The sequence below is a fragment of the Scyliorhinus torazame genome, chromosome 5 (assembly GCF_047496885.1).
Source record: "Scyliorhinus torazame isolate Kashiwa2021f chromosome 5, sScyTor2.1, whole genome shotgun sequence".
Taxonomy (NCBI): domain Eukaryota; kingdom Metazoa; phylum Chordata; class Chondrichthyes; order Carcharhiniformes; family Scyliorhinidae; genus Scyliorhinus; species Scyliorhinus torazame.
The window spans coordinates 164,108,426-164,120,738 of NC_092711.1; the positions used below are offsets into that span (position 1 = coordinate 164,108,426).

Here is a 12,313-nt window from a genome sequence, read left to right on the forward strand (position 1 = left end):
CTTGCACAGGCTCAACCTATCTCGGCTTGTTGAGCAGGTGGAGGGAGACTTTAAAATGTGGGACATGCTCCCGCTTTCCCTGGCGGGAAGGGTGAAGAATGTGAAGATGACGGTCCTCCCCAGATTCCTGTTCGTTTTTCAGTGCCTTCCCAACTTCATCCCCAAATCCTTCTTCAAGCGGGTGAACAGGATTATCACGGGATTTGTCTGGGCAAACAAGACCCCGCAAGTTAAAAGACTGTTTTTGGAGCCTGGGGGGGGGGGGGGTTGGCACTGCCGAACCTCTGTGGATACTATTGGGGTGCTAATGTGACCATGATTAGGAAATGGGTAATGGAGGAGGAGTTGGCGTGGGGGCAGGTAGAGGCGGCGTCATGCAAAGGCACCAGCCTAGGGGCACTAGGAACGGCACCGCTGCCACTCTCGCCGGCACGATACACCACGAGCTCGGTGGTGACGGCGGCGCTGAGGGTCTGGGGTCAGTGGAGAAGGCACATGAAGGAGGAGGGGGCCTCAGTGTGGACCCCGATATGGAACAACCATAAATTTGCTCCGGGCAAGATAGACGGGGGTTTTCAAGTCTGACATACGGCAAGCATTAGAAGGATGGGAGACCTGTTTATAGATGGGACTTTCCCTAGCTTGAAGGCGCTGGAGGAGAAGTTCAGCCTACCCCCGGGAAATGCAAGTCCACGACTTTCTCAAAAAACAGGTGGGGACATTTCCGTTTCTACCCCCTCGAAGGATACAGGACAGGGTGGTGTCTGGCATCTGGTTAGGAGAGGGAAAGGTGTCGGACATCTACCAGGAGCTGCAGGAGGCGGAGGAAGCTTCAGTGGAGGAACTGAAGGGCAAATGGGAGGAGGAGCTAGGTGAGGAGCTAGATGAGGGCCTGTGGGCTGATGCCCTGGGCAGGGTGAATTCTTCCTCATCATGTGCCAGGCTCAGCTTAATTCAGTTTAAGATGGTACATCGGGCTCACATGACGACGGCGAGAATGAGCAAGTTCTTTGAGGTAGAGGACAAGTCTGCGAGGTGTTCAGGGAGTCCGATGAACCATGTCCATATGTTCTGGGCATGCCCGGCGCTTAAAGAATTCTGGCAGGGCTTTGCGAGGGCTATGTCCAGGATTTTGGACACGCAGGTGAAGCCGAGTCCAACAACAGCGATCTTTGGGGTGTCAGAGGATTCGGGAGTGCAGGGAGCGAAAGAGGCCGAGGTTTTGGCCTTTGCCTCCCTGGTAGCCCGGAGACGGATCTTGTTAATGTGGAGGGACTCGAAACCCCCGAGTGTGGAGACCTGGGTTAGTGACATGGCGGGGTTCCTCAGCCTGGAGCGAATAAAGTTTGCCTTGAGAGGGTCCTTGCTGGGGTTCTCCCAGCGGTGCCAACCTTTCCTTGACTTTCTAGGGGATCGGTAAAATGTCAGCAGCAGCAGCAATCGGGGGGGGCTCAGGTGGGGAACTGTCTATTTAATGTATATTTTATTTTTGTATAATGATAACAGCCACCTGGTTTTGTTTGTCATTAAATATTTTTTGTTTATTTTTCTGTTATTAGTTATGTAAAAATTTGTTTGAAAAAAAGCTTTAATAAAAAAACAATTAAAAAAAACATTCTATTAGCTTTCCTAGTTACTTGCTGTACCTATCGACACGTCTTTTGTGGTTGATACCCAGATCCCTCTGAGCCTCAGAGCTCTGCAATCTCTCACCATTTCGATCATAAGCTTTTTTTATTCTTTCTGCCAGAATGGACAATTTCACATTTCCCCCATTAAACTCCATTTTCTGCGCACATGAAGGAGACACATCCTGAGTGAGACATAGCCAGAGTGGGAATTGGAACTTGGTAATTTGGTGCAGTGAGGTAATTTGGTGCAGAGTGGGAGAAGGTGTTTATCCCGACCATTTTGTTTTCTTTCTTCTGGCAATCTGCAGGGAGAGAACCAGAGAGCATCCTGGGAAGGAAGTGATTTTTATTACCTTTTCAAATTGTGTGTGTGGGGGGGGGGGGGGGAGAAACTGAAGTGACATCACAGTAAAGCTGTGACCTGATTGGCTGGTTGGGAATCTGTTACATTTGAAAAAATAAATAATATTGCAAAACAAATGTAATTTATTAACTAGATAGTGGAGTAACTAAACCTGAGGGCAGAGATCGGTATTTAGCATTTCATTTTACAGTAATAATCTAGCGTCAGGGCCATATAGTTAATTGTAACTCAATCTCACAATAATTCAAGCGTTTATTTTAAATTAATTAACTCGTGCTTAAATGTGCCTCAACGAGGTGCGGTGCTCCAACTGTGAGATGTGGCAGATCTAACATTCCGGTTGACTATATCTGCAGCAAGTGTAGCTAATGGCAGCTCCTCACAGACCGCGTGGTTCGGTTGGAGCAGCAGTTGGATGCACTTAGGAGCATGCAGGTGGCGGAAAGCATCATAGATAGGAGTTTATAGAGATGTGGTCACACCCAAGGTGTAGGCAAAGAGATGGGTGACCGCCAGAAGGGGCAGGCAATCAGTGCAGGAATCCCCTGTGGTTGTCCCCCTCTCAAACAGGTATACCGCTTTGGATACTGTTGGGCGGAATAGCCTATCAGGGAAAACAGCAGCAGCCAGAGCAGTGGCACCACAACTGGCTCTGATGTTCAGAAGGAGCGTTAAGTTGAGTGAGTGAGAAAATGAATGGCAGATGCAGTATAATTTGTAGCAATGCAAGGTTATCCTTGATAATTATGTAAATGGCCATAGATTAGGAGAGGGGAATGTGCAAAGAGACCTGGGTATCCTCGTACACCAGTCACTGAAGGAAAGCATACAGGTACAGCAGGCAGTAAAGAGGGCAAATGGTATACTAGTCTTCATTGTGAGCAGATTTGAGTACAGGAGCAGGGCTATCTTGCTGCAATTATACTCAGAGAATTATTCTCAGAGGTAGGATCGATTCACATTTGGAAGTGAATGGTCTTATCAGCGACAGACAGCATAGTTTTGTATGAGTGAGGTCATGTCTCACTAATTTGATTGAATTTTTGAAGAGGTGACATAAATGATTGATGAGGGAAGGCCTGTGGATGTTGTCTACATGGACTTTAGTAAAGCATTTGATAAGGTCCCTCCTGGCAGGTTGGTGCAAAAGATTAGATCACATGGGGTCAGGGGTGAACGAGCTGGATGGATCCAGAACTGGCTTAGCCACAAAAGACAGAGGGCAGCAGAGGAAGGGTGTTTTTCCAAATGGAGGTCTGTCACGAGTGGTGTTCCGCAGGGATCAGTTCTGGGACTGCTGCTCTTTGTAATATATATATATAAATGATTTAGAAGAAAACGAAGCGGGTCTGATTAGCAAGTTTGCGGATGGTACTAAGATTGCAGGAGTCGCGGACAGTGATGAAGATTGTCAGAGAATACAACAGGATATAGATATGTTGCAAAATTGGGCAGAGAAATGGCAGATGGAATTTAACCTGGACAAATGCGAGGTGATGCATTTTGGTAGATCCAATTCAGGTGGGAGCTATAAAATAAATGGCAGAACCATCAGGAGCATAGAGACAGAGAGAGATCTGGGCGTGTAGGTCGACAGATCCTTAAAAGTGGCAGCACAGGTGGAAATGGTGGTGAAGAAAGCATATGGCATGCTTGCCTTCATAGGACGAGTATAAAAGCTCAAATATTATGTGACAATTATATAGAATGTTGGTTAGGCCACATTTGGAATACTGTGTCCCATTCTGGTCACCGCACTACCAGAAGGACGTGGAGGCTTTGGAGAGAGTACAGAAAAGGTTTACCAGGATGTTGCCTGGTATGGAGGAGAGATTGAATAAACTGGGATTGTTCTCCCTAGAGAGACGGAGGCTGAGGGGTGACCTGATAGAAGTTTATAAAATTATTAGGGGTAGAGATAGGGTGAACAGTTCGAGGGTTTTTCCCAGGGCGGAAATGACAATTACAAGGGGGCACAAGTTGAAGGTGAGGGGGGAAGGTTTCAGTGGAGATGTGTGGGGGTAGGTTTTATACACAGTGGGTGGTGGTGGCCTGGAATGCACTGCCAAGTGAGGTGGTTGAGGCAGATACGTTAGTGACCTTTAAGACTTATCTGGATGGCACATGAACAGACGGGGTATAGAAGGATACAGGCGGTTGGTCGAGATAGGACACGTGACCGGTACAGGCTTGGAGGGCCGAAGGGCCTGTTCCTGTGCTGTATTATTCTTTATTCTATACAGGGCCTTGACGAAATCGTACCTGGAATATTGTGAGCAGTTTTGGTCTCCTTATCTGAGGAAGGATGTTCTTGCTCTAGAGGAAGTGCAGAGATTACCAGACTGATTCCTGGGATGGTGGGACTGACGTGTGAGAGATTGAATCAGTTAGGATTGTATTCGCTGGATTTCAGAAGAATGGGGGATCTCATAGAAACCTGTAATATTCTAACAGGACTTGACAGGGTAGGTGTAGGAAAGACTTTCCCGATGGTGGGAGTGCACAGAACCAGAGGTCGCTGTCTGAGGATACAGGATCGACCATTTAGACACAGGTGAGGAGAAATTTCTTCAACCAGAGTGGGGAGCCTGTGGAATTTGTTACCACAGGAAATAGTTGAGGCCAATACATTGTATGTTTTCAAGAAGCGGTTAGATATAGCACTTAGGGCAAAGGGATCAAAGGATATGGAGGGGAAAGCGGGATTAAGCTATGGAGTTGGATAAGCCATGATCATAATGAATGGCAGAGCAGGCGCGAAGGGCCAAATGATCTCTTCCTTCTCTTATTTTCTATGTTTCTATGTAATCCCTTCCCACACTAAGAGCAGGTGAATGGCCTCTCCCCAGTGTGAACTCGCTGGTGTGTTTGCAGGGTGGCTAACTGTGTGAATCCCTTCCCACAGAGGGAGCAGGTGAATGGCTTCTCCCCAGTGTGAACTCGCTGATGTCTCTGCAGGATGGATGAATCAATAAATCCCTTCCCACACTGAGAGCAGGTGAATGGCTTCTCTCCAGTGTGAACTCGCTGGTGTGACTGCAGGCTGGATAAATCGTTGAATCTCTCCCCACACTGAGAGCAGGTGAGTGGCTTTTCCCCAGTGTGAACTCGCTGATGGCTCTGCAGACAGGCTAACCGAGTGAATCCCTTCCCACACTGAGAGCAGGTGAATGGCTTTTCCCCAGTGTGAACTCGCAGGTGTCTCTTCAGGATGGATAACTGTGTGAATCCATTCCCACAGACGGAGCAGGTGAACGGCCTCTCCCCAGTGTGAATTCGCTGATGTTGCCGCACGGCGGATGAATGAATAAATCCCTTCCCACATTTAGAGCAGGTGAATGGCCTCTCCCCAGTGTGAACTCGCTGATGTACCTTCAGGTGAGATAACTGAGTGAATCCCTTCTCACACTGAGAGCAGGTGAATGGCCTCTCCCCAGTGTGACTACGTCTATGAGCCTCCAGCAGAGATGGGGCTCTGAATCGTTTCCCACAGTCCCCACATTTCCACGGTTTTTCCATGTTTTGTGTCTCGTCGTGTCTCTCCAGGTTGGACAATCAGCAGAATCCTTGTCTTTACACAGAACATGTGCACTGTCTCTCCACACTGTGAATGGTGTGATGTTTTTTCACGCTGTGTAACTGGTTTAAGTTCTTTCCACAGTCAGTACACTGGAACACTCTCACTCAGGTGTGTGTTGTGTGGGTCTCGGTGTTTTTCCAGTCACACTCACATTTAAAATCTTTTGAAGCCGACAGATCGGACAAACATTTCTCCTTCTTGCCGATGATATTCAGATCAGAAGGAATCGAGTGCGTTTGTCACATCGAGACGTGATGTTTGAGATTTCTGTCTATAATTCCTCCTCTTCCAATATCCTTTAAAAACAATTTACAAAAGTCATCATTGTTATTACAGGATAGAAATTCAGAACAGACAATTCTAGTTCCTATGGAACATTATTTACTCTCTCATTCTCCAAAAGCTGTAAATATCCATCGCACACAATCTCCCTCCATTCTCACTCTGCTGAATGTAATATTCACCCTCCCAATTCTCCTGAAGGTGCTGGTTCATGTTGATTGACAAATCCAAGCTCAGTTCACTGCTTCCTGACCAGGACACAGCGATTAGAATAGGAGCAAGAATAGGCCATGAAAATGAAATGAAAATCGCTTATTGTCACAAGTAGGCTTCAAATGAAGTTACTGTGAAAAGCCCCTAGTCGCCACATTCCGGTGCCTGTTCGGGGAGGCTGTTACGGGAATTGAACCGTGCTGCTGGCCTGTCTTGGTCTGCTTTCAAAGCCAGCGATTTAGCCTTGTGCTAAACAGCCCCATTCGGCCCACCGAGTCTGCTCAACCATTCAATGCACTCCTTGGCCGATCTACATCAGCTCCATTTTCCCACACGATCCCATATCCCTCGATATCTAGAAACCTATCAATATTTGTCTTGAACATACCTGATGACTGAGGCTCCACATTCCTCTGGGAAAAGAATTTCAAAGCTTCACCACATCTTCGAGTGAAGAGATCCCTCCTCATCAGCTTTCTCTCCATTTTCCTACCTGTTCCCCATAACCCTTAACTCCATTGTCAATAAAATATCTGTCAAACTTGTGTTTCAGTATATTCGATGACCCCCAGATAAAACTGGTGCCTGTGGAAGAGAAATCCAGAGACTAACAACCCTCTGAGGGAAGAGATGACTGGAAATCTATAACGTAGCTACAGTCTTATATTACAAGAGGAGAAATAATAATAAATTTACTTTACTACAGAACAGTAAATAATATATCTAACCAATACCACGTAACAACACTGGACATATCTCTGTCCATTATTAATTTCTTTTTAATAAACAATTTTAATGAGGTATTTTTGGCATAATAAACAACAATAGTATAAAACAGTGTACAAAGAACAATAAACATAGGGGTGCAATCACCACATCACATCCCACCAAGACCTCCCTAACTAACCCCCTATTCTACACTACCCTAACCCCCCCCCCCCCCCACCCCGCTGACGATTAATTCTCTGCGAGGAAGTCGATGAATGGTTGCCAACTCCGGGCGAACCCGAGCAGCAACCCTCTCAAAGCAAACTTCATTTTCTCCAAGCCGAGAAAGCTCGCCATGTCCGAAAGCCAGGTCTTCGACTTCGGGGGCTTTGAGTCTCTCCAGGCTAGCAGTATCCGTCTCCAGGCTACCAGGGAAGCAAAGGCCAAAACGTCGGCCTCTTTCTCCTCCTGGACTCCCGGGTCCTCTGAGACCCCAAAAATTGCCACCTCCGGTCTCATCACCACCCTGCTTTTCAAAACTCCGCAAACCCCTGCCAAAATCCCCTGAGTTTTGGAAACGACCAGAACATGGGCATGGTTCTCTGGTCCTCCTGCACATTTTGCGCACCTGTCCTCTATCCCAAAGAATCTACTCATCCGGGCCACTGTCATGTGGGCCCGGTCAACAACCTTGAATTGAATCAGACCAAGCCTGGCGCACGGTACGGTCGCTTTGACCCTGCTCAGCGCGTCCGTCCACAGGCCCTCCTCTAGCTCTTCCCCCCCCTCCCCAAGCTCCTCCTCCCACATATGCTTCAGCTCCTCGGTCTGAATCTCCTCTGCCCCCATGAGTTCTTTGTAGATGTCAGAAACGCTTCCCTCCCCCACCCATCCTCTAGAAACTACCCTGTCCTGGATCTCCCTTAGTGGCAGGAGTGGGAAGGATGATACCTGCCTATGCAGAAAGTCGCGCACCTGTAAATATCTAAAATCATTCCCCCTCGCCAAACCGAACTTCTCCTCCAGCGCCCACAAGCTAGGAAAACTCCCTTCTAAAAACAGGTCCCCCATCCTCTCAATTCCCATCCTCCTCCATATTCAGAACCCCCCAATCCAAGCTCCCCGGGGCAAACCGGTGATTGTCGCATATTGGGGACCAGACCGATGCCCCCATTGCTACCACATGCCTCCTCCGCTGACCCCAGACCCCCAGAGCCGCCACCACTACAGGGCTGGTGGAGTACCGTGATGACGGGAACGGCAGCTACGGCGTTACCAACGCCCCCAGACTGGTGCCCCTACACGACGCTGCCTCCATCCGCTCCCAGACCGACCCCACCCCCCCACCATCCATTTCCTTATCATGGCTATGTTGGCCACCCAATAATAATTGCTAACATTCAGCAGCGCAAGTCCCCCTTTCCCCCGGTTCTGCTCAAGCATCACCTTCTTCACTCGCAGGGACTTACCCGCCCACACAAAGCCCAGGATAATTTTATTAACCCTCAGGGCAGCACGGTGGCGCAGTGGTAGCACTGCAATCTCACGGTGCCAAGGTCCCAGCTCTGAGTCACTGTCCATGTGGAGTTTGCACATTCTCCCCGTGTTTGTGTGGGTTTCGCCCCCACAACACAAAGATGTGCAGGGTAGTTGGATTGAACATGCTAAATTGCTTAGTTGGGAAAAAATGAATTGGTACTCTAAATTTATTTTTTTTAAAAATTAAAATTTATTGACCCTCATGAAAAAGGAACGCGGAATGAACATGGGGAGACACTGAAACACAAACAAAAATCTCGGGAGGACTGTCATTTTAACCGTCTGCACTCTCCCAGCTAACGGCAATGGGAGCGCATCCCACCTCCGAAACTCGCCCTTTATTTGTTCAACCAACCGGGACAGGTTCAACTTGTGTAACCGGCCCCAGGCCCGAGCCACTTGTATCCCTAGATACCTGAAGCTGTCCCCAACCAACCTAAACGGCAACTCCCTTAGCCGATCCTCCTGACCCCTCGCCTGGACTACGAACATCTCACGCTTTGCCATGTTCAATTTATACCCCAAAAACCGGCCAAATTCCCCCAAGATCTCCACGATTTTGCCCATCCCTGCCACCAGATCTGAAACGTATAGGAGCAGGTCGCCTGCGTACAACGAGACTCTATGTTTCACCCCCCCCCCCCCCTCCCCGAACCAGCCCCTTGAAGCCCTCAGAGCAATTGCCAGCGGCTCTATAGCTAACGCAAACAGCAGTGGGGAGAGGGGGCACCCTGTCTTGTCCCCCGGTAGTCTAAAGTAGTCAGAAGTTGTCCTATTCGTTCTCACACTAGCCTCCAGGGCCTGATACAACAGCCTAACCCAGTCGATAAAGACCTTCCCGAACCCAAAACGTCCCAGCACCTCCCATAAATAATCCCACTCCACCCGGTCGAACGCCTTTTCCGCATCTATCGCCACAACTACTTCAACCTCCCTTCTTTCCGGGTGCATCATGATCACATTGAGCAGCCTTCTTATATATGCCACCAGCTACCTGCCCTTAACAAACCCGGTTTGGTCCTCCATAATAACAGTCCATTATTAATTTAATTGCCATGAAATGTCAGCCTTCGCCTGGGGAACCCACCCCTTTAATTGTGAACATTAGGAAAGAGGCAAACCTTTTTTGAAATAAATTTAGACTACCCAATTCTTTTTTCCCCCCGATTAAGGAGTAATTTTTGCGTGGCCAATTCACCTACCTGCACATCTTTTTGGATTGTGGGAGCCAGACCCATGCAGACACGGGGAGAATGTACAAACTCCATACTGACAATGACCCGGGGCCGGGATCAAACCTGGGTCCTCGGCTAACCACTGACCCTGCCCCTAGTGATGACTTTTGTAAACTCCTTTTACTGGATATTACAAGGGGAGGATTTACAGATGGAAACTCAAATCAAACTTCACATCAAGATTTAACAGAGTCACTCCATTCATCAGGACCTGGATATCATTGGCCTTTGAATGTGGAAGAAGAAACGTTTGTCTGTTGGAAAACGTTTTCAAGATCAGTGTGACTGAAAAAACCCCCGATACACACAAAGACTCGAGTGAGAGTGTTCCAATGAACTGACTATGGTAAGAGCTTTTAACCAGTTACACAGTCTGAAAAAACATCACACTATTCAGAGCGGGGAGACCGTACACATGCTCTCTATGGGGACAAGACTTCAACAGATCATCAAACGTGGAAAGCAACAAGGACACCAGCAGCAAGCTGAAACCATGGAAATATGGGGACTGTGGGAAGGGATTCAGATCCCCATGTGAGCTGGAGACTGATCACCATAATCATACCGGCGACAGACCATTCGCCTGTTCTGAGTGTGGGAAGGGATTCACCCAGTTATTCCAGTGAGGATTTATCCTCGAGGTGGGCAATATCATCGTTCTTTTTCTTTTTGTTCTGAGAGGGGTTGCCCCGCCAGAAGTGAGCTGGTGAATGAGAGTGAGATGGGGGCTGCAGTTGTTGAACCAGTTTTGGCTAGTTTTGTCTGGATAGAGATCAATTGATTCTTGGAGGGGACTTCAATTGTGTTCTGGATCCTAAATGGACTGGTCCAAGCCCATTCAACCTCTACAATATCACAGAAAAAGGAATGAAACCAGACCGACCATCTGACATTGACCCACGCACCAGAAATGACAATGGCAAACCCGGCAAAAGATTTTTTTAAACTTCCATCAGCAGACTGTAAAAGGATTAGGGGACACAGATTCCCAGATTTAAGATTGTGAACAAGATCTACAGGGGAGATAGGAGGTAGTCATTTTATCCAGATCTGGAACTCAATGCTTACACACAAAAGTTGATAATCTCCAGGTCCTGATAACTCAAACAGTGGTGTCAGAATTTCATGTGAGGATTGGTTGTGAGTTTCCTGTCTGCGAATCCCTTTCTAATCACCCGTGAAAGAAGTTTATAAAGGCATCACTGTCAGTCCAGAAATGTAATTCAGGAAAGATAAATATTTCTCCTGGTTTGAATTTGCTGTGTGTAAATCCTCCCCTACTATCCCCTGTAAAAGGAGTTTCCAAAATTAATCACTGTCAGTCCAGGAAAGAAATCCACTACATTCTGCCCTCTTGCTCCCCGGTCCACAATGACCACTCATGCTCCCCTCTGTCCACTGACCCGCGTTGTCATCAGCAGTCCCCTGATTTGAGAGTGATGTTGACTCAGGGTTGCGAGTTTCTGCCCTGGGTCTTCATGTGACGGAACAGAGCCGCCGAGCTTTGGACACATGGGGCACGATGTCCAATGAGGCAGTGAAATCCGGAGAGCAGGATTTGCTTCCTTTTCTTTTAATCTCTGCCACCGCTTTGCATCATCACTAAGACATTGGGACTCAAAGACTAATCCAGTTTGATGGACAGGTTGTCTCCATTCTGAACAATTGGGAACAAGCTCCTCCCACTCATTGAAACATCGCCCCGACAAAGACGGCAAATGCGCATGCGCCCTGATGCACACCCAAGAAAGATGGCGGCCGTTAACGCGAGCCGAAATGAGTTGCAATTCTGTTCGATACAAACTGCGTCCTGAAAACATTTTTCCGCGGTTTTCGGCTCACAACAGCTTTATACAACGTTTCCGCCCACCTCCGCGATCTCTCGCTCCCTCCATATGGTTAATCGCCTCTTACCAATTTCCGATCTGAAAAAGACATCCTTCTGCATCTCCATTACCCACACTGCGCATGCTTCAATCACAGCCTGGCCCCGCCCCTTATTCACTCCGATTGGTTGGAGGACCAGCCGCTCTCACTCGGTCCTCTTGTCCCGCTTCCTCTTCCTATTGGTCGGGCGCCGCCGTCAATCACCCGGACATTGTGACAGTTAACAGATGGTGAGAGCGGCCGCAGGCTCACGCTGACTGTTCCAGTCTCTGCCTCCTCCCCAATCCTGCTGCCCCACCCTCTGTCCTCCCACCCCTGTGCCTGAGGTGGGAGTGGGACCAGCTGGGACTGTTGTGAAGACCAAGGGCTTTGTTTTGGGCCCCACAGGGCTGAAGAGCGCCGTCCGCCTGCCTTTCACCACCTGTGGCGGGTGTGGGGCAGCCTGGGACATTGTTTTAGGCCCCTCCAGGGCTGAAGAACGCTGCCCCGCTCTGCTGTTGCCCTGCAGCACCTTCCCTTGTGGCACCTGCTGTTGTGGTGCCACGTCCATCCCCCCCTCCCCCCACCCATACCCTACTACCCTGGTCTTAGATACACGGCCGGACCGTACCAGGGGTGGGCTTGGCCAATACCCCAGGGGCATCCTCCACTCTGCCGGGGGCAGGGCGGCCAAGAACCTCTGCAGGGAAGGGAGCCCCTCGACCATCCGCGACCCCCTCGCCTTTCTGCCTACTAACACGGCAACTTAGGGTCAAATGTTGTGCCCAACCCCACCATGACCATCGAGGCGTGCACTCGTGCAATGGCCGGGGTCTTCAGCCCCTCGGCCATCGTAACCGCCTCCAGGATGTACGGTAAGGTTATGTTTTTCCTG

The 12,313-nt window shown here is 48.8% G+C and overlaps 1 long non-coding RNA gene across 1 annotated transcript; it reads right to left on the reverse strand.

Moving 5' to 3' along the window:
* Positions 1-2,005: 2,005 nt before the first annotated feature.
* Positions 2,006-11,521, reverse strand: LOC140420411 (uncharacterized). The gene is made up of 2 exons (XR_011946350.1): positions 11,467-11,521; positions 2,006-5,871 (listed from the first exon to the last, which is right to left on the reverse strand). It is a non-coding gene; the product is annotated as an uncharacterized lncRNA (long non-coding RNA).
* Between the last annotated feature and the right edge of the window lie 792 nt (positions 11,522-12,313).